The sequence below is a fragment of the Humulus lupulus genome, chromosome 3 (assembly GCF_963169125.1).
Source record: "Humulus lupulus chromosome 3, drHumLupu1.1, whole genome shotgun sequence".
Lineage (NCBI taxonomy): Eukaryota > Viridiplantae > Streptophyta > Magnoliopsida > Rosales > Cannabaceae > Humulus > Humulus lupulus.
The window spans coordinates 200598416-200620037 of NC_084795.1; the positions used below are offsets into that span (position 1 = coordinate 200598416).

General features: G+C 39.8%; 1 pseudogene; it reads left to right on the top strand.

The window, feature by feature from the left end:
- Positions 1-11064: 11064 nt before the first annotated feature.
- Positions 11065-21522, top strand: LOC133825313 (calpain-type cysteine protease DEK1-like; annotated as a pseudogene).
- Positions 21523-21622: the final 100 nt, after the last annotated feature.

The window sequence follows — 21622 nt, forward strand, 5'->3', positions numbered from 1 at the left end:
ACTGGACGGAGCTCGTCTTCAACTCCTGGGCTATTCGTAGCCCAGCCAGCAAAGCTTCGTATTCGACCTCGTTGTTGGACGCCTTGAATCCGAATCTCAACACCGAGTGGAATCTATGTCCCTTGGGGGATATTAAAATGATTCCAGCCCTGGAGCCGTTCTCATTGGATGAACCATCCACGAAGATCCTCCACGACGCCTGGGCCGAGGTGACCTGGGGTGAGTCTTCTACAGGATCCTTCCGGAATCCTGTGCACTCTGCTACAAAATCGGCCAGGGCCTGACTTTTTATAGCACTTCGTGGGGTGTACAAAATCTCGAACTGACTGAGTTCGATAGACCACTTTAACAGACGTCTCGATGCTTCAGGTTTTTGCAAAACCTGCCTTAAAGGCTGATCGATTATGACGTGTATTGAGTGGGACTGGAAGTATGGCCTGAGCTTTTGAGAGGCCGTGATACGGTAGAACGCCAATTTCTCCATCAACGGGTACCAGGATTCAGCTTCGAGAAGACTCTTGCTGATGTAATAGATAGGTCTCTAAACCTTGTCTTCTTCTCGGACCAATACGGCACTAGCTGCATCCTCTGTGACAGCTAGGTAGAGAAAAAGAGGCTCTCCTGCTTTTGGTTTGGATAATACGGGTGGCTCGCCCAAATGTGCCTTCAGGTCAAGGAAAGCGCTTTCGGACTCTTCTGTCCATTCGAACTTCTTATTTCCTCGGAGCAGGTTGTAGAATGGCAAGCACTTATCGGTGGATTTTGAAATAAACCGGTTGAGGGCTGCCACCCTTCCTGTCAGGCCTTGGACATCTTTGCGTGACCTGGGTGAGGGAAGCTCGAGCAACGATCTAATCTTGTCGGGGTTTGCCTCGATTCCTCGGGTATTGACGATGAAACCCAGGAATTTTCCCGATGCGACTCCAAAAGTGCACTTTTGTGGATTAAGCCTCATGCCATACTCCCATAGTTTCTTGAACCATTCTCCCAGGTTGGAAACATGGTTATCAGTAGTCTTTGACTTGACTAGCATGTCATCAATGTACACTTCCATGTTCTTCCCGATCTGGCTTGCGAACATTCTATTTACTAACCTTTGGTACGTAGCACCGGCGTTCTTCAGCTCCAATGGCATGACCTTGTAACAATAAACGTTAGTCGAGGTCATGAAGCTGGTGTGCTCCTGGTCCGCCGGATTCATGGCGATCTGATTGTAGCCTGAGTACGCATCCATAAAGGACATGAGCTCGTGCCCCACCATGGCATCCGCCAATTGGTCAATCCTCTGCACTGGAAAACAATCCTTGGGGCAGGCTTTATTCAGGTCGGAGAAGTCGATGCAGGTCCGCCACTTCCCGTTGGGCCTCGGGACCAGCACGGGGTTGGCGACCCAAATCGGAAACTTGGCTTCACGGATAAAGCCGCATTTCTTGAGCCGGGCTACTTCTTCCTCTAAGGCTTCAGCCCGGGTTGTTCCAAGGCGCCTCTGCTTCTGGGCCTTTGAAGGAACGCTTTTATCCAGATGAAAGGTGTGCATGATGACACTCGGGCTGATTCCCACCATGTCCTCGTGTGACCACGCAAACACATCCAGGTTGTCCTGCAGAAATTTAGTCAGCTCCGCCTTCCTCTCGCTACAGAGGTTTTTCCCGAGCTTGACCATTCGTGAAGGGTTCTGCGGATCGATGTTTATTTCCTCGAGCTCCTTAATAGCCTGGAGCTCGAACCTGTCCTCGCCTATTCGGGGGTCAATATCCTCACTTAAGACGATATTTTCCCTTTCGGTGCTTTGAGGATTTTCAATCTCAGGATCAGCTAAGGGTTCCTGAGATTCCTCTCCACCACCTTGGATGGCCATTGCTAGCTGCCCGAGTTTCGATTTTCCCTTCATGGAAATGCTGTAGCATTCCCTGGCAGCGAGCTGATCACCATGGACAGTGCATATTCCTATGGAAGTAGGGAATTTCATCGCGAGGTGGCGAATGGAAGTGACAGCCTCAAAGGCTATGAGCGTGGGTCATCCCAAAATTGCGTTGTATGTAGCGAAGCAGTCGATGACCACGAACTCTAAGAGTTTGGAGACTGTCCGAGGTCCTTCTCCTAGGGTGATCACCCGCTCGATTGTCCCTATAGCCGCTGATCCTTCTTTCGAAAAACCATACAGCATCATGGAGGTTGCCTTCAGCTTGGCGACAGTCAGACCCATCTTCTCCAATGTGGACCGGAATAGAAGGTTTACCGAGCTCCCATTATCGATCAACACCCTCCTAACCTTCCGATTAACGAGCTGAACTGCTACGACCAGAGGGTCATTATGAGGGAACTGGACATGGCCCGCATCTTCTTCTATAAAAAGGATCGGTTGCCTCTCCAATCGCTGCTGCTTCGGCAGACGCTGTTCCGGGACGAACTCTACTCCATTATGCGCCTTGAGTTCGTTTACGCACCTCTTCTGGGCACCCTTGCTCATGCCAGCCATATGTGGACCTCCAGATATTGTGGATATCTCTCCTCCTATCATGGGAGGAGGGACGTCCTGATCTACCCGAGACCTGGGCTGACTGACCGGGACTTCCGAAGCATGTCAACTTGCTGGAACCCTGTTCCGCGCGTACTGGGCCAAGGGGCCGGCTCGGATGAGAGTCTCGATCTCATCTTTCAAATGCCTACAATCATCGGTATTGTTGTAACGCCCTACTTCCTTAGAGTCGTTACCAAGTGAGTTTTAAGACAAAACAGTGTGCAAAGACTCGCTAACCGAGGTTTTTAAAACGAAAGTGTGACTAATTAAAAGTTAAGGCTGTAATCCTTGAAAATGCGTCGTTTCATTAAAACTTCTAGTATTAAACATTTGGGATCCCAAAATAAGGTTTGAAAATTGTTTACATCTTGAAATAAGTTTACAGTTGATTAGTTATAAAAATCAAAGATTATTACAGCCATTTCTCGAATAAACCCCCAACCAAAGCAGTCGGGCAGGCCAAACATGTACGCGTCGCTTCACGCTCTCTGTACTCATGGCTGGTTGACTCAATATTTGCCCTTACCTGCAACACAGAGCACCCGTGAGCCAAAGCCCAGCAAGAAAACTCATGCAGCTCATAACATATGCAAATTATACAGTTAATCATACCAGATAGTCCACAGATAAACAGGTCAACCAGTAGACTAAGCAAACACGGCCGTGCCGCCCCAGAAGCCTTACCAAAGCCTGGGGTCTCGGTCCTCACCGTAAGGATATCTCATGTATCCATTGGGTCCTACCCTGACTGTAAGCATCCCATGTGCTAAGTGGTACTTCCGGCCCCACTGCCGTTCCCGGCCTTTCGCCGTTCTCGGCTCCATTGTCGTTCTCGGCCTTGCCGCTCTCGGCCTTAGCCGTTCATTGCACTATAATAACACATATAATACATATAATACATTGCACTATAATACATTGCACTATAATAACACATATAATACATTTCCAAATAACCATTCACACATATAATAATTCACTTAAGGTTATACATTAGCACATAATACAATCTAGGGCCATGCCCTATTCTCGGGTGCTACAGTTTTCTTACCTGTATTCCGAGCTTCCTGATGCACTAAAGCCGCGAGCACGATCCTCTAACCCGAGCTTCACAAAGACCTAGTCACAACACGTACAAAACATCCTTTAATACTAATTAATTCAAAAATCACTTCCCGGAACCAATTCCACACTCTCGGGACTCCCAAATTCCTAAAACAAATCATTGGAAACATCCCCCGAGCCCCCGGGACAAATGCCCAAAATTGCAAAATTTCCCATCCTGAAAAAGGCGTAGTGCCGCGGCGCTACCCGCAAGGGCCGCGGCGCCCAGCGAAGTCAGAAAGTTCCCCTGACTGTAAACAGCCTCACGCCGCGGCGCCCGAGAACAGGGCCGTGGCGCTGCTTCGCGAACTCAGAATTTCTGGGTTTTCTCCTTCAATTCCCTCATCCCAAAACACCTCTAAACCAGCCCAAACACATACCTCAACCCCAAAACCAAATTGAAACCTCAAATGAACCATCTAACAACCTATAGACACTATCATCAAGATCAAAACACAATCACACCCCAAAATCCACACCTTAGATTTCTAATTTCAGCAACTCATACAAAACTTAAAAACTTAACTCATGCTTTAAATTTCTCAAATCAAAACAGAAACAAGCCTTAAATCACATAGAATCCTTACCTTGAATGAAGAATCCAACCCTAAGCTTCCTTCATCTCCTAAGTCTCCAATTTCAGCTCCATCACTCCTCCTCTTCTTCTTCTTCTTCTTCTTCTTCTTCTTCTTCTCATTGCCCTAGCTTTCCTTCTAGCTTTTCTTCTCTTCCAATTATATCAAAACCAACATATATCCCCAAGCCTAAACCGTGTACCCAATTTCCCAGCTGAAAGGTGCCTAAACCCTCAGCCAAATGACCATGTTACCCCTCCAAATAATCCTTTCCTAACTAAGCCTTCAAGGGCACTCTAATCCTTTCACTTATATTTCAATTCTACCATTTTCCAACTAAACTTGTTACTCACAGCAGTAACTAATGGTTACCCAGGTTACTCAATCACCAATAACCATTACCCGCTAAATCTCAATTTAACCATAACAATTCCCAAGGTACCCCTAGGCTCCTCCCAAGCCGGGTATAAAATCCCGTTGTGACTTTTGAGTAAACTAGCTCTCTAGGACCGTCTCGGCACGTGCATCACAATAATAACACCACACACACGTGGTACAAATCACATAATACAATTATCACATATATGCCCTCAGCGGGCTAAAATTACCAGTTTATCCCCTCTCATACAAACGGGGTCCACATGCATATTATTTCACCTAAACATGCACTCAACCATATATTCAATAAATTCACATAAATTAATGCAGTAAAACAATTATTGCCCTCCTGGCACACTAATCAAGGCTCCAAGCCTTATTAGCAAATTTAGGTCGTTACAATTGTGGCCAACATCGTTGTGAAAACGGCAAAACTTGGAGGTGTCTCTCTTCCCCTTCTGGTGCTTCAACGGCTCCAGCCTCTTCCAGGGGAGGTGAGTAGAGTTCACCAGGAAGATGTTCTCCCTAGAGTGGGTGAGCTCTGTATAAGTCGCGTAGACGGGCTTGAACCTGTCTGCGGACTTATTCTTCTTTGGGCTGTGCTGGCTGCCCTCGCCGTTCCCCTTTCTTTTGCCTCCACCAAGCTGGTTGTTCTGTGTGACGTTTTGAGTCGCTGTCGCGACCTCCGTCCCCACTCCAGCGGGCTGCTCAGGGACCTGGCTGGTCCCTGCAATTGAGGCTTCAGCCTCCTCCAAGTTGATCCATTCTTGGACCCTATTTAGGAACTCGTTCACCGAGCTAACTCCCTTCATTTGTATATCTTTCCAGAGTCCCCCTCCGACGAGGATCCCAATCCTCATGGCCATTAGCTTGGAGCTGTCATCCGCGTCTCTGGCCCGAGCAGCGACACTAGCGAACCTGCCCAAGTAAGCCTTCAGAGGTTCGTCGGGTTGCTGCCTCACGATAGCCAGAGAATTGGCCTTGACGCGGGCAGCCTGGGAGGCTCGGAATGCCCTTTTGAAGTCAGCAGAAAAAGTCTTCCAGGAGCTGATTGATTGTCTTTTTCTTTGCTTGAACCACTGCCTGGCTGGTCCTGCCAGTGTGGAGGGAAATATTAGACACCTCAGCTCGGGGCCAATGTTGTGGGCCATCATCAGGGTGTTGAACATCCCCAGATGATCCGACGGATCTCCGCCTCCATTGAATTTGGATAGGTGCGGCATACAGAAACCGCGTGGGTAAGCCGTTGCTGCTATGCTGGGGGCGAAGAGCTCCATCTCGTCCCTTGAATCATATTCATCTTTCTCTTTCCCGACAGGAGCTTCCTCATCAGCTCCTCCATCTGAGCCAGGCGCTCGAGGGTTTTGTCCTGATCTCCTTGGTTATTCTGTGGCTGTTCAATAGCTCCGGATCCATTGTACATAGTTGGTGGGTTATTGCCCCTCCTATCTTGAGATAGGTTATTTGGGGCATTCCCGCAGTTACGTATTTCGGACAGGTCTCCCCCTGAGCGAGCACGGCTGTAACCTCCTACTGGCTCTCCTCTATGAGAGTTAAGGCGATCTCGCAGGTCGCCCCCCTAGGTGGTTTGAGGACCTTGTGCCGGACTTAAACGCTGACGCAGGTCTCCGCCAGAAAGGTCACTCCGGCGATTGTCGGTCCAGTAGCTCCTGTTAGAGAGGCTCGGAGTCCGCCTTTGGTGGTGAGGATCCGGGCTTTCTCTCAGCGCCCTCCTACGTCGGGAAGGTCCCGTAGACAACGGGTTTCTCCCAATGCTTCCATAAGCTGGAATATCTCATATGGGCCGAGGTGGAGACGGATATCTTATTGGTGAGGGAGGATGCCTGACCGGAGATGCGATCCTGGTTCCATCAGGGCAGATCAAGTTAGGTGGGGGCCTCGAGGCCTTGCCAACATGCAGGTCCCGCGCCTGGCGATCTGGACGAGGCGCAGGACGGCTGGTGGGGACGGGCTGATGCTGTGAGCCCTCCCTATATATCCTTCTGGAATTTCCTCGAGCTTTCCTGGGTGTGCTCGAGGCTGGTTGGGAGCTGGGAGTTGAAGTTCAGACCGAACGGTTGTACTGTTGTTGTTCGGCTCTAGGCATGTCTTCGAAGTTTGCCTCTCGATGGTGTGATGAGGGAATAGAGTTGGCTGTCAGAGGTCTGTCCGAGCGGCTAGGCCTGGACCGATTACCCTGGCAGGACTTATGAGTCTCGCCTTGCCTCTTTCTGACGTTAGCGTCGGTTGTAAGAGGGGGTAGTCGGGCCAACACCTCCTTGATCTGTTGATTAGCTGTTGCTAGTTGGCTCCTCAGTTAAGCATTCTCCATCTCCACTGCAGTGTAATAACCTGGGTTTGGATTAGGTGGCCAGGGCACCGAACTTCCAATGTCATCTTGGCCCACCGGCTGCTTGCTCGGCCGCTGTTGGACCTCAGGAATTTGTTCGCCGGGGATGGCGATATGATGAGCCTCCTGCCCATCATGTTGTTCCATCTCGTTATCGTGTCTGGATCGAGTGGTCACCATAGTGGATGTTTGCGACAACACCAATCTAACTTGCTCTCAATTAAAGCACCAAACTGTTGACGCGGTTCTTCGCCAACAGGTAATTAAGAAAATAAGAGGAAGGGATTAGTGCTTATGTTGAACCAAAATAGATGAATGATCTTTTTAGGAATGGGCTGGTGACACAATTACGTTTTTAGGTGGTTCAAAGGTTAAAATCCTTCTACTCCACCAGTCAATATTATTGCTATATGCTTGGTATTCTCTAAAAGGGTACTTCTTACAAAATAGAGTCCAACCCTTTGTAACTCCAAGGGTCTCCATATTTATAGGAGAAGGCACCTGGGAGTTGGTAAGAAGGTCATCCCGTGACCTTCTTACCTATCATGTCAACTCTGTGACATTCATGATTAATTCCTAAAACCTAACACATGAAGTGTGGTCTAATCAATAGGTAAGGGGGATAATGGGCCGCACGGCCCAACCCGATCGTGGGTGCCAGAATGCGCACGTTCATGCTGCATGTCTGAGAAGTCAGGGATATATCAGACACGTGATGTCTGATATATGCACGTTTACCTTGCATGGTTGACTTTATAAGGGGTAACAGCCTCCAACTCTAGCTCGTACCATGAGCTGGATGCTTCCCTCGACCTGTGTCTTTCAAAGTCGAAACTCAGTCTAATCTTGGCGAACCCTTAGGTTACTTTGAGCTAAGGAGGTAGGACCTTTCGAGTGGCAGCTCCGGTCTTGGGGATGTCCACGTGGTAGACATGATTAGGCTGAATCTCATGATTAGGCCGTATCTCAGCTTGCTAACAGCCCGTGGGAAAACCAAGGCGTACAGTGGGAATTTAAGTTAAATGATCAAAATGCCCCTCCAGTTGATTTTGAAGTTTAGTTGATCGAGGGGAAAAATGGTGTTTTTGACCATTAAACTAAGTAAACTTGACCAAGGGCTGGGCACAACACACACCCACACATTCAACACTTCTCTTCCTCTTTTCTTCTTCTTTTGGTTTTCTCTCAAAAATTGAACTATGGGTTGGAGATGAGAATTCATGAAGCTTTTGGGGAAAACTTTTTGAGGAACTAAGCAACTAAAAAGGAGATTAGGAGCTGTGGGAATCATGACCAGTTGAGAAATTCGAATTCACAGCAAGGATTGAGGTTAGTTTGCTTTTTTTCTTTGGTTATTTGGGAATTCTTTGCGAAATTGGGAGTTTGAAGTGTCTTGGCATGTGTTGGTGCTATTTTTATGGTGTTTGTGGGTTTTCTGACTGAATTGTGGTCGGGGTTAGACTTAGAACTAGATAGAATGTTGTTTAAAGATTGAATTGGTTTGGTTCAAAATTTTGAAATTGCATTTTCTAGGTATTTTGCGGTGGTGGCTGGGATGAGCTTCGTGGCACGGATGAGTTTCCTTGATGGCAGGGCTTTCCCTCTGACCCCTGTGGTGTCGCGACCCTTTTAGAGGGCATCGAAAAGCTAATGTAGGATTTTTGCATAAGGTTTGTCTCAGACTGTTGTGGTGTCGCAACCCTTTAGCAGGGGCGCCATGACGCTAATGTATTCTTTTTAGGAGGGCTTCTCGGTTTTCTTTGGAGCCGCGACCCTTAGTGGGGGCGTTGTGACGCTAATGCCATTTTATGGCACACATTTTAGATTTTAGGAATAAGGCTTGGGGGCTCAAGGGACAATTCCATTACCCAGTTGAATAGAATGGGAGGGCTTGATAGCTAGGGTTTAATTTTGAAACCAGTGATTGAGACTTAGTCACTAATAAGCGTACCAATTATGTTGTGACTAGGAGTTCCGCGAGTGTCAGGAAAGAGGATCACACTAAGGTCACTTTGTCATCAGCACACAGAGCTGATTGTTTGCTATGTATATTTAACTTTGATTTATCTATGGATGATCAGTATGACATATATTCAGCCATCGTCTTGAATGTGGGGCCGGTTGGCAAGCGTGGGTAACGTAGGTCGGTCGACAAGCATGTGTAATGCAAGTCGTGAAGGCGACTCCAATTTGAGGGTTCAGTCCCCACTCCCTCGGCTGGGCCGTCCTACAAGGTTGTTTTTTGTGGGCCATATATAAATGATTCATGTGATTAAAATATATATACTTGTAAACTGTGAAACGTGTTAACGACTTATATGATTGGATTAGATGTATTTTGCGTCAGTGAAGTATGCATTTATTACTTATGAATAATTGTATTATTATTATTATGCCTTGTTGGGGTTTTCTTGCTGGGCCTCGGCTCACGTGTTTGATATGGTGTAGGTAAGGACAAGCTAAAGGTAACTTGCCATGAGTCAGAGAGCTTTGGAACGACATGTACATATTCGACTAGCTCCGCCGCCACAGTCAAGTTATTTTAAGGGGCTTAGGTTAGAAATCTGATTTTGCCGCTTAGGCCAGCTATGTTTGCAACTTTGATTGTAACTACTTTTTGTTTAAAACTCATTTTGGGATCCCATGTAAATTTTTAAAGTTTCAATAATAGTTTATATGTTTAATCAAAAGTTTTAATACCTAAACCTAATATTAGCTATAATTACACTTTTTAGTCCAAATGACTCGCTTAACGAGTTAAGCACCGTTTAAAAAACAAGGTGTAACGTTCCTTGATTAGTATGGTGTTACATCAACCTTCCAGGTGGGTTGATTCATAGTATGCATACTTCAGACAGAATCCCCTCCAAATGCCATCACGGTTTCTTAAGCTTTTCCCTTACCTACACACACAAAGTAACTAATGAGCTATAACACACAGTAAGGAAGCTAAGTAAAAACTAGAGAACACAAGTCTCAATTCATAGCATAAACATATTGTAAAGTAAACTTTAAATTAACTAGCAATACATCTCAGACATTCACAAGTCAAGTATTGAATCATAAATAATATTCATTCATCATAAACAATTTCCTGGCTATTGAATTTAACATAGAGATCATATGCCTTGTAGCCTCCACGACCCAAATAATACTTACCTCCCGTACAAAGGCCATGCTCTGATGATGATACATGTATTGTGGTTAGTCCCACTATACGACTGCATGGGGACCCCATTTACAGAGTTCACATAGCATGCACAACATCACAACATTTTCACTTACAACATGCATACATAACTAGTGCATTCGACCCCGAAAGATCGATACTATTATTCACGTTTCTAGCCATATAATTCAAATATCCAACAACACATTTAATCTAGCAGCATTCATAGCAAACATTTCACAAAACTAAGTTACTCTTGGTGTATACTTCCTTACCTCTTGTCCTTAGATTTTTGTGAAAAGTTCCATGGTGATTGTTTCCGTTTGATTTTAGATCCTATAAACATATAGGGAGAATATGACTTAGTTTATGACTTACTAAGATATTAAAATATAATATTCTCCTCAAAAATAGGGAAGTTGGTGATGGTTACCAAATTCAATTGTGAATTAATGAATTGAATTCAAATTTTAAAAATTTAAATATATTAGTTAAATTGTTAGTTCACTACACCAAATACCCCTTTTCATAACATATGAATATAATACTATTGAAAAAGTATTATGATACATCAAATAATAAAATAATAGGTGGCAAAGAAAAAAAATTGGCGGTACAAAAATTTTGGAGCCCGCGTATTCCTTGTAAAGTTATCTTCTACCTTTTACTTTTTTATTTCCAAACCTCTAAACAATTTTCTATCGACTGTGTTTCCAAGGCCAAAATATCTTGTTCGACTCCTACGATCATCGACAGTTTTTTCGATTGCCTACGAAGTCTCCAAAGTCAGCCCACTGCTTTGTCTACAATGATCTACTCTTCAGCATTTCCAGTCATTCGACTCCATCTTTGGCGGTTCCAATCACGCACTCACACCTCTCGGCTTCTCCTCATCAGTCACCAAACACTTTAAGGTTCAAGAATAGTGGTTTTGCTGCTTTAATTCCATGGTATTGTTCTTTTTGTCTGTATGGTGATGTTCACTGGATCTGTATTTGCTCTTGGTGGAATTGTCTCAGCAAAGCCTTTAGATGATTTGTCATACAAGGGGTTGATTGGTTAGCCAAAAGGCTTTAGCTCTCCGTATGCATCATTAGTTTATATTGGCTAAGCTATGGCTTCCGCAGTTGCTTTGGTGGTTACCGGTGTACTGCTAATTGTTTCGTGGTTTGCAACATACAGATTTTCCTTGTCTTCTGCAGTGTGTGTTGGAATATTCACAGGTAAATATTTAATTTGATATCATATCAATTCTTTTTATGTAGAATGGTGTTTAATGGTGCATGCAGTTCTCTTGTCTGCAGTTTTCGTCATTTGTTTCTATGTTTTTTGCTTTAGGAGTAGCAATTGAATCTTACTATTTATTAGTTCGCATCATTTGCTATCATTTTTTATTTTCATAGTTGTTTGTTTTTCCCCCCTTTTTGTAAGTCTCTATTCGTTTGCATAGGAAACGACTTAGATGTGGATGGGTATGTAAGGAAGGCGTACAAATTTTCCTATTCTGATTGTATAGAAGTGGGTCCTATGGCTTGTTTACCAAAACCACCAGAAGGTAATGAGCTTTATACTTGACAATCTAGCAGGCAAGCCATAGTATAACCTATTTATATCAATACTCATTTTTGCTAATCGTTTGTGTTTTTGTTGATCTAGATTTGTTTAGTAAAGTCTCTACAATTTTTAATTCTTACTTATTGTCAAAAAATTATATGTCTGTCTTTGTAACAACTTCATTATGAGTCTTGTGTTGCTTTTATAGTTCATGTTCAGATAAGACAATGGGTCCTGTTAATTTTAAGACATAGTCGATAAGTTTTGATTGCATTTATTTATTTTTGTATAAATCTTTGTACTTTTGTTTCAGTTAATGTTATCTCCAAATTAGAGATAGGATCTGTGTGGCTCAAGATCTAATTGTTGTGTGTGTGTGTGTGTGTGATTAGTCCAAGTGGTTGGGTGGGTAAGTGTGAGCAATGTAGGGTTCAAGTCCTCGTAAATGTATCTTATTAAAATGGTTGGATATTCATTTTGTTATTGGGCTAAGATTTTCTTGGAACTTTGTATCTTATCTTCTTCCCTAAATTTGTAATGGTTGTTTAGGGCTTCACATCTTGGGCTGCTATACCTTGGCTCACTTGTAGTACTTCTGGTATATTCCATCTTATATGGCCTGACTGCGAAGGAAGCACGTTGGCTTGGTGCTACCACATCAGCTGTTGTTATTATTCTTGGTTTGTTGGATTGCTTTCACTTTTTATCTAGTTTCTTACTTTTCAATATACTAATATTAAGAGTTAGAAAAAAGTGAGGATGTTCTTAGAGTCATACACAAATTCTTACATATATGTTTAATTTTACAGATTGGAACATGGGAGCATGCTTGTATGGTTTCCAGCTTCTTCAAAGTCGTGTTGTAGCACTATTTGTTGCTGGCACTTCACGGGTTTTTCTCATTTGCTTTGGAGTCCATTACTGGTTTATAATTGCCTTTTAGATTTTTCCAAATAAATGCTCTCTTGGTTTTGGTTTAATTTTTGTAAGTTGTTTCCAATTTTCTTTCTTGCTAGGTACTTGGGGCATTGCATTAGCTATGCAGTTGTAGCCTCTGTGCTATTGGGGGCTGCTGTTTCTCGACATTTTTTAGTTTCAAACCCATTAGCTACAAGGAGAGATGCCTTACAGAGCACTGTTATTTGCCTTCGAGGGGGGTTTCATAGGAAGGAATAGAATAGTTCATAAAGCTCATATGAAGGTTGTGTCTCTAGCATGAAACGCAGTAGTAATGTCGAAGTTGGTCCTCTTGGTAATGTTACTGAAGCTAGCAACAAGACTACAACACAAGATGCTAACAACTAGAATGTTTTATGTCGAACTGCAAGTTCCCGTGAAGGCATTAATAATGATAAGAGCATAGATAATGGAAGGCCAAGTTTAGCATTGCGCAGCAGTTCTTGCCGTTCGGTAATTCAAGAAGCAGAAGTAGGAACATATTCCGTTGAAAAAGACTTTGATCACAATAATTCCTTGGTGGTTTGTTCCAGCAGTGGTCTTGAAAGCAAAGGTTGTGAATCTAGTACTTCTAATTCTGTAAACCAACAAACTTTAGATTTAAATTTAGCTATGGCTTTGCAGGAAAGGTTGAATGGCCCTAGGATCACATCTATGTTAAGTGAAGAGCAAGACAAGGTGATCGTGAATAGGCTAACCTATTGTTGGATAAGGGTTTGGATCCTAACTTTGTTATGATGTTGAAGGAGAAGAGATTGGATCCAACTATTCTTGCTTTACTTCAGAGGAGTAGTTTGGACGCTGATAGAGATCATCGTGACAATACTGATATCACAATTGTTGACTCCAATAGTGTTGAGAGTGCATTACCAAATCAAATTTCTCCATCAGAAGAGCTAAGACTTCACAGGCTTGAAAAATGGCTTTAGTTATCCAGGCTTATTTAGCACCATGTAGCAGGAACACCAGAGTGAGCATGGGTTCTGTTTAGTTTTGTGTTTTTCCTAGAAACAGTATTTGTGGCAATTTTCTGCCCAAAGATGATCCAAATAATAAGTGCCACTCACCAACAGGTAAGTAATTTCTATTTCTATTAATGGCTATTTATGAGGTGGCAATGACATTGGTGGATTTTATGCGTACTTCAGTCATATAGGATAAGCAGATTTAAATTTGATCTCAGTCTGTCATGTGTGTTCATCTACATAATTTGTTGTCTGTAGTTTGAATTTGGGATTGTAGTACTGCTGCTGTCTCTCGTTATTTGTTCAATAATGGCTTTTCTACGCTCACTTCAAGCAGGAGAAATGGCTATGACCTCGAAATCCCGCAAGGTATGATTCTCTTCTAGGCTTGAATTTGCTAAATGAATATCCGTTTTGGGCATTTAATTTGCAACAAACATAACTATGCATGCAGACAACACAAAGTTACTCCAATAAGCTAACAAAATAAAAACCCCTAATATTTCAAAAGTTGGTTCTGAGTTGAAAATAACTACACGACCCAAAAGAAATGAACAATTAAGTAAATCAATTAGAAGTGAATGTTATAAGTTTGATTAAATCAAATTTAATACACAGCCAAAGAAAATGTCTAGAAAATTTTGTTGGACACTTCTTTTTTTTTAAAAAGAGTTGGGCACTTATTTTTAGTTGGTTCCTATATGTATAATTATTTTAATATATAATCATTAGTTTTTAATAAAAATGAAAATAGTTTTAATGAGTAGTGATAATAATATGAATAAACAATTGTGGAAAAGGAAATCAGACTATAAGAAAATAAAAATAAAATTACAAAATAAAAGCTCCTATCCTTCACAGAGTCTTTTACATCAATTAGCCAAAGAGCCAGTCTAAATTTAATTTTGGCATAAACAGTCCACATTGTCTTCAACATCTTTAAATTTTCTCTTATTTCTTTCTGGTCATTAACCATATAGACCAGCATAAAGCCCTCATAGCTATGTTCCACAGAGTTTGACTCTTCTTATTGAAAGGAAACTCTAATCCCATTCCCATGGGCTTGGTGCAACATTCTTGCAGAGCTTACACTAGTTCAAATTCTCTCAAAACTGTGTTCCATAAATTAAGAGAAAAACTGCATATTATCCATTACTACTCACCACCCGATCAGCTTGGGTTTTCTCCTTTAAAGAAAATCATGAATGTTTAGACACCCCAATGATAACAATCAAACAAACTTACTTTTGGTGGAGCTTAAGTTTTCCACAATCTTCGCTGGGGGACAATCATGAATTGATTCCCCAACTTTAGTAGGTTTCTAAAGAGTTATTCATATTGTATTTGGTCTTTCTTTTTATTTCTGTTTTGTGATGTTTTGGATTTTGTAATCACGGTATTCCTCCGCCACAAGTGAGGTTATTAATAAATTATGAGAGTAGACCACTCATGTACATGTGGTCTTCCTCTCTTTTTAAAAAAAAAATATTCATATGGAAAATAAAAGTGAAAGAATAACATGAAGATAACTACATTTTTCTGAATTTTTATACTAACTTGCCATTCATTTCTACCATTTATTTTTTCTTCTCTTTGTGTACTGGTTCTTCGACTACAACGTTCAAATCGTTCTTCCGCATTGTATATAAATTTGTCATTCATTTCAAAAATTTTGGCATCAACACCCTGGGTGGTCGTGTCTTCTTATTGTTTATTCTATTTATGCACTCAAAATTTTCTATTCGTTAAATTTTTTGTGTAGAAATATAGACTTCCAAAATCATTTAGTTGACTGTGCTTTTTGTTATACACTCCAAAAATTCTATGTTTCTGCAGTATGGCTTTCTTGCTTGGCTGCTTAGCACCTGTGTTGGATTGCTGCTTTCTTTTTTGAGGTATGTACCCTTCACTTATCATTAAATTATACTTTATACCGAGGTCACTTTTTTTTGTTGCTTAATGTATTGAGGTCACTTAAATGGGTAAATTATGCTGACTACTCTCCTATTTAAACCAATAGAATATTTATTTATGATTGTTCATTTTCATTTAATAAGTAAAATTTACCTTTCAGAATTCCTAAACAGTAGAGAAATTATGCTCATCTATTTTTGCATTGTATAGTGGATTTAATATATTTTTTAAAGTGGGAAAGTAGGATTATGTGGAATGTAAGGTTAAGTTATAGTTGAGGTGATTTGGCTAGAAAGAAGCAATAGAATTTTGGTAGATCCTTGTGAAGAAGAGTCTTACTTAGGGATAGAGTTAGATACTCTAGTTGGGTGGACATGGCCCAACCTGCATGGATGATGCTTCAGATCTCTGTTTGTATAGTCTTTAGGGATAGCGGGGAGATTTTGTTATTATTGTGCTTCGTTTACACTGCCTGTGGACACATCTTGTTTACTAGTTTCGTTGCTTTATATTTTAATTTTTATGGATAAACTGGTTACTTAAAAGAGAAAGGTTTGTTAAGCTGTGTTTCAGTATTCATTAACTAATATAACTCATAGACATGAATGTTGAAATTCTAAAATTAAATTTTATTTTGCGCCTTTTTTTCCTGTTCCTATCATCGTTGTTTTTATTTACTCTCTCATGAACTGGTGTCGAAAGTGGAGAGGAATATTGAGTGTAAGTGTAGTTTTTGACATTGTACAAAGATTCAGACATTTTTTGTTTGTTTCCTTGCTTTCCCTTTGGCTCTGGCAGCATTCATTGTCGAATGGTTTGGAGGTAAAAACTAGTTTTGTCATCTATTTTTGTTTGTTGGGTTTTGCAAGGATATTGCATAAATTACATTTTTCTTGTTTTTGCTAAACATGCTGATATCGTTGTTGTTTCAGAGAAACCATTTGTGGGAGCTTCTTTTGGTTACTTTTCTTTCTTGTTTCTTCTTGCTGAGAGAGCAATGACTGTAAGCTGCTTTTGTATTTTTATATAATATTTTAAATGTCATTACTTTGGGTTCATTTCTTATTTCTTTTTGCTCCCTTTTCTTTGGTTCTTTCTACATTCTTCTTTCACCACCTATTGTAGTTTACTCTCCCCGAGTTCTCCCTATATATGTTTATGATTCTCATGCAGATTGTGGAAAGAATGTCAAGATAGTCTTGATGATAACCAATGTAATTGTTGTCTTACTAATTGATCATATCACCATAGACAACACATGTTGTGACATTATTAGTTATTGATGTGTTCTCACTTGAATTCCTTTTTAGTATTGCATTTCTGATGCTCTATGGGATTGCATTGGCCACCGAAGGCTGGGGTGTTGTTGCCAATTTGAAAATTTATCCTCCATTTGCTGGTGCTGTGGTATCAGCAGTTACCCTTGTTGCTTCCTTTGGTTTTGTTGTGTCCCATCCCTGCTTGACTCTCAAGGTTTGTTCACATCATTCTCAATTTGCAAAGCTCAATGTTTCATCAAGTGGGATGTATTACCAGTTGTTCACCTTTATTAGTAAAAAAAAATATTATGTAATTCAATAACTTTGTTAAAATAAATGTCATTTTATTTTATATTTTTAGACGATGGAAGATGTCGTTCACTTTCTCAGCAAGGAAACTGTTATTCAAGCTATTGCTAGATTTTCCACAAAGGTACGAATACTGTTGTGAGATACTCTAGCTTGCATGTTGAAGAAACTATTCTCTCGTGCTTGTGTGTGCACGCTTACTTTGCATTTTGTTGTGGTGCACATAACTTTAGTTCAAGGTCCTTAATTTTATAATTATGGTATTTTGGAGCTAATGTTTCCAAAGGATGGATAAGAGTGTCTTCATCAGTTAAGAATTGTATCTAATACCGTTGTCATGATCCATATCTTTCTTTTATTTTTCCTTTTTCTTGCGTGAGATGGAATTTTGATATGGAATTATAGCATATATTCCGATGGCAGGATAAATTTTCTTGATTCTGAATGCATCAGAATGTATGTGAACATGTTGAGTTTTGACACTTGAATTCATGTATTCAACTTTTCTAATGTGCAAGTGAATATGTGTATATATTTTTACTTACCTTTAAATGCTCATAAAAGGAAAATTGTTCTTTTATGATGTATGAGACTGTGCAGTGTCTTGTGCAAGTTTCTAAATACTCTTGTATGTACCAATTTGCAGTTACATAAGAGAGAAAGAAATGGAAGATGAGCTATTAATGCAAAGACGTGAAGAGGAGGGTAGAGGTAAAGAAAGATGAATGGCTCTCTTGGAGAAGGAAGAATGTAAATGGAAGGAGATAGAAGCTTCTCTCATATCCTCTATTCCTAATTCTGGAAATAGGGAAGCAGTAACCATGGCAGTTGCTGTTCATGCTGTAGGAGGTGATTCTGTTCTTGATGATTCTTTTGCTCGAGAGAGAGTTTCTAGCATTGCTCGCAGTATACGTTCAACTCAGTTAGCTCGTCAAGCCCTTGAGGTTTGTCTATTATTATCACTATAAAAAAGTGTTTAAGTTGTGTAAGACACTTGAGACTTTGTAATTAGTAAGTTATACAGCAGCCTCTCTAGCATGCTATTGCTTAAATTTTCATGTTTTATATCAAACAAAGTGTGGTTGCATTAAAGCTCATTATTTCTTTCTCGCATCCACATACTATCCAATGGGGTTTGAATCTTAATTAGCCATCTCAATACTGAGTTGAACAAATAAGCTCCAACTTTTTTTTTGGTCCTAAGAGCATGATAATCTCCACTCTTACCTTTCATTTTGTACGTGGTATTTATGTTGCCTCCATCTAGGATAAGAATAGATAAGTGGACCCGATGCTATTTCTTCAATAGTGTGCAACTCTTTTTATTGTCTATTTGTTTATATCCTTTTTCTTTATGTATTTTTTGTGGCCACGTTAATGGTAATCACTAAAAGTTATTGTATTTATTGACAGACGGGTATTGTGGATCCTGTTTGTGTTCTTGATGATGAACCAACTATAAGTGGGAGACATTACGGTCCGATTGATCCCAACATATGTCAAACTAAAAAAGTTAGTTTTTCAATTGTTGTGATGATTCAACCCGAGTCTGGACCTGTTTTCCTTCTAGGCATTGAATTTCAACAGAAAATTTGTTGGGAAATCCCTTACTACAAGGGGCGAAACACATTTTACTGATCAGGAGTTCCCTCCAAGTGATCAATCATTATTTGTAGATCTAGACAATCCCCCTCAAAAGTTACAGGTAAGTTTATGAAAAATATTCCTTTTTATTTTTCGGTACATTGAATCTATTTTCTTAATCTCTAATTTTTGTATTTGCTTGTTATCTAGGTTGTGTCTGATTGTATTTGCTTGTTATCTAGGTTGTTTCTAATTTGATGCTCGACCATGCTTATTTAATGGGGTTGCCAATCCTTCTGATGTTTGTCAGGTCCAGATTGTTTTACAACTTGACACTGAAGTTTTTCTTTGCTTATCAGAAGTAATTATTACTCCAGTGTACAACGATGAAGGGATCTACATTGTTCATTTCTGTATGCAGATATGAATTCTATGACCATAGGTACCGTTTGCAAGAGAAAAAGAGAGGAAAAGCCCTTGATTTTGTAGCAAACTTTCACTTGCAGAATGGTGCAGTATGTCATTCTATTAAAAGTTCTTGGATTGTGAAATTTTTTTGGCTTAAATATTTTATTTGGTCAAATGGAAGTATTCTTAGTTAAGACAGTAGTAAAATATGTTGCAATTACTATATTGACTTTACACATATGCAAAATTATAAGCATTTATAAAGCAAAAAGTAGATGTTGTTCAAGTTTGGTAAACACTAATTAAATTCTGTTTGCGCAGATGATTGAACGAATAAATTGGATGGCTGATCGTTCAGAAAAAAGCCTACGTCAAAGTGGGGGAATCATGGTAAATTTACAGGTAATTTTTCTAATCACAACAAACTTTTTTTTTCAAACTGGACACGTCCAAAATTTCTGTTTCTCTAAGAAAGTTTATGTTCCAAAAGTATCTTATGAAATTGAATGGGACCCAACTCATTAGTTATTATTGCTTTCGTGGAAGGTCTGCTGCCTTGTCACTTGCTAACTATATGATGTATATTAACTCACATTGGATTGGGGCTAGACTAATTATTTTGATCTTGCCGATATTTGTTTTCAAAGTATGAACTTTACTTAAAAAATCTATTATCAAGAGTTTTCCTAATTTATTCCGAACAATGCTTTGCAGGGTAGAGAGCATTGAAGAACATGCTCAGTCATATTTCAGCACAGGGCACATACATGCTTCTAGCATCCTTTGGCACTATGTTGAGTTATGCATATGTTTTGGTTGAGGTATATATATATATTTTTGTTACATATTGTTTTTAAGTTGCTGAAATATTGTTTATTTTAGTTTTTTAGTAGTTGAATTTAAGATGGAATGAGCGGAAATGATGATGATTTTTTTGGACATTTGAGTTGGAATATGTTTATTTATGGTAATTTTGAACCATTAATGAATATAGTTTATGATTTTAAGACTCGTAACAAGTAATTTCATGAATTTTATGGTTTTATTGTATCATTTAATTTTAATTTTGTATTAATCTTTTAGGTATTGATTATATTCTTTAGGTTGTGGATCAAATTGGCGAGGAGCATTGCAAAGTTAATTAACTTGATTATTAATTGCAAGAGGTACAGAAGTATGTTATCTTAACTCTTTTATTAATACCATACAAATGTTAGAGGAGTTTGAATATCTTAAATATTCATTCGTAGAGAAGTAGGTTATGAGATTAAACTTGTGTGCTGTGGTGATAACGGAAGGTTGAAAACTTGTGTGTCTTAGAGAAGTAGGTCCTGGAAATTTTGTTTGTGTGTTGCGGTGGTATAAGGAAGAAAACTTATTGTGTGTTGTTTGAATTTTTTTACTTGGTATTGATAGATGGTTAGGTAACCTTTTATATGAGAAATGATGTCAGATTTTATCTAGAATTATGTATTATCTTCTTACAAATAAATTGTGTTTGCTTGAATTCATTTTATTATATTGATAGATATCTTGCCTGGGGTGTAAATAAGGGTAGTTTTCATGTCCCCAACCTTAGGGTTTGAATAATAAAACATTATACATATGAGTTGTGATTGGGAAAACGCATAATCTGATAATGCCTCCATGAGCTCTTCACACCTAACCCTGCTTATGTTTAAACATGGCTAGTCTAAATCAGATAATGAACATTCAGTTATAGAAAATTGAATGGAAACCATACCAAATTTCAGGGATTTTTGTATAGGTAATTTCAGGGATAGAAAAACATGTTTGTAGTAATTTTTATCATATATACATAAGAACTCTTATATTCTTTAATTTTTATTCTCTGTAATGTTCTAGCACTGTATCATATATATACAAATGCCCACAATATTCCACAATCCAACAATATTCCTTCTCCTAAGGTAAATCTTCAAATTGTTTTCTTTCTTTTTAAGGAAACAAATACAAAATTTAATATACTGTCTTCAAAATTAATTTTGCAGAGTGTTGGAGTTAATAAGGGCCATAACTTTACAGAAGCAAGGAATGCTTGCTAATTGCTCGATTGGTCAGATCCAATTATTGCTGAAGGCTGTTGGGATTCTAGTGTTCCAGACTCAGAGGTGCACAAAATTCCTCTTGGACCAGATTTTATGCGTGTAAGGGTTGATGTTGTTGTTGTGCCTGGTGCTTATTTATTTCATCCTAACTATGCGATGCATACTATATGAGAAGTTGTTGGTTCAACAGTTGCATGGCCTTCTCAAAAGGTTATTCCAAGAGGTTTTTTTTTTGGTTATTTGATTATATAATGCTTGATCAACATTAGCCGATATGCAATCCAAGATTATGATAGCATTATTGACTATTTTAGATGAATGATATGAAATTTCATGACCTCATTAGTTTTTCTTTTATGTTTTATTTACTAGATTCAACAAGTCAAGTGCAAAAGAAAATCTGATCTAGAAGGCTTTGGTGTGCTGACATTTGGAAGATCATGAATTCCTACCTTTACTTTTGAATATCCAACTGTTTAAGACTATTTTGTTGACTATTGTGAGAATAT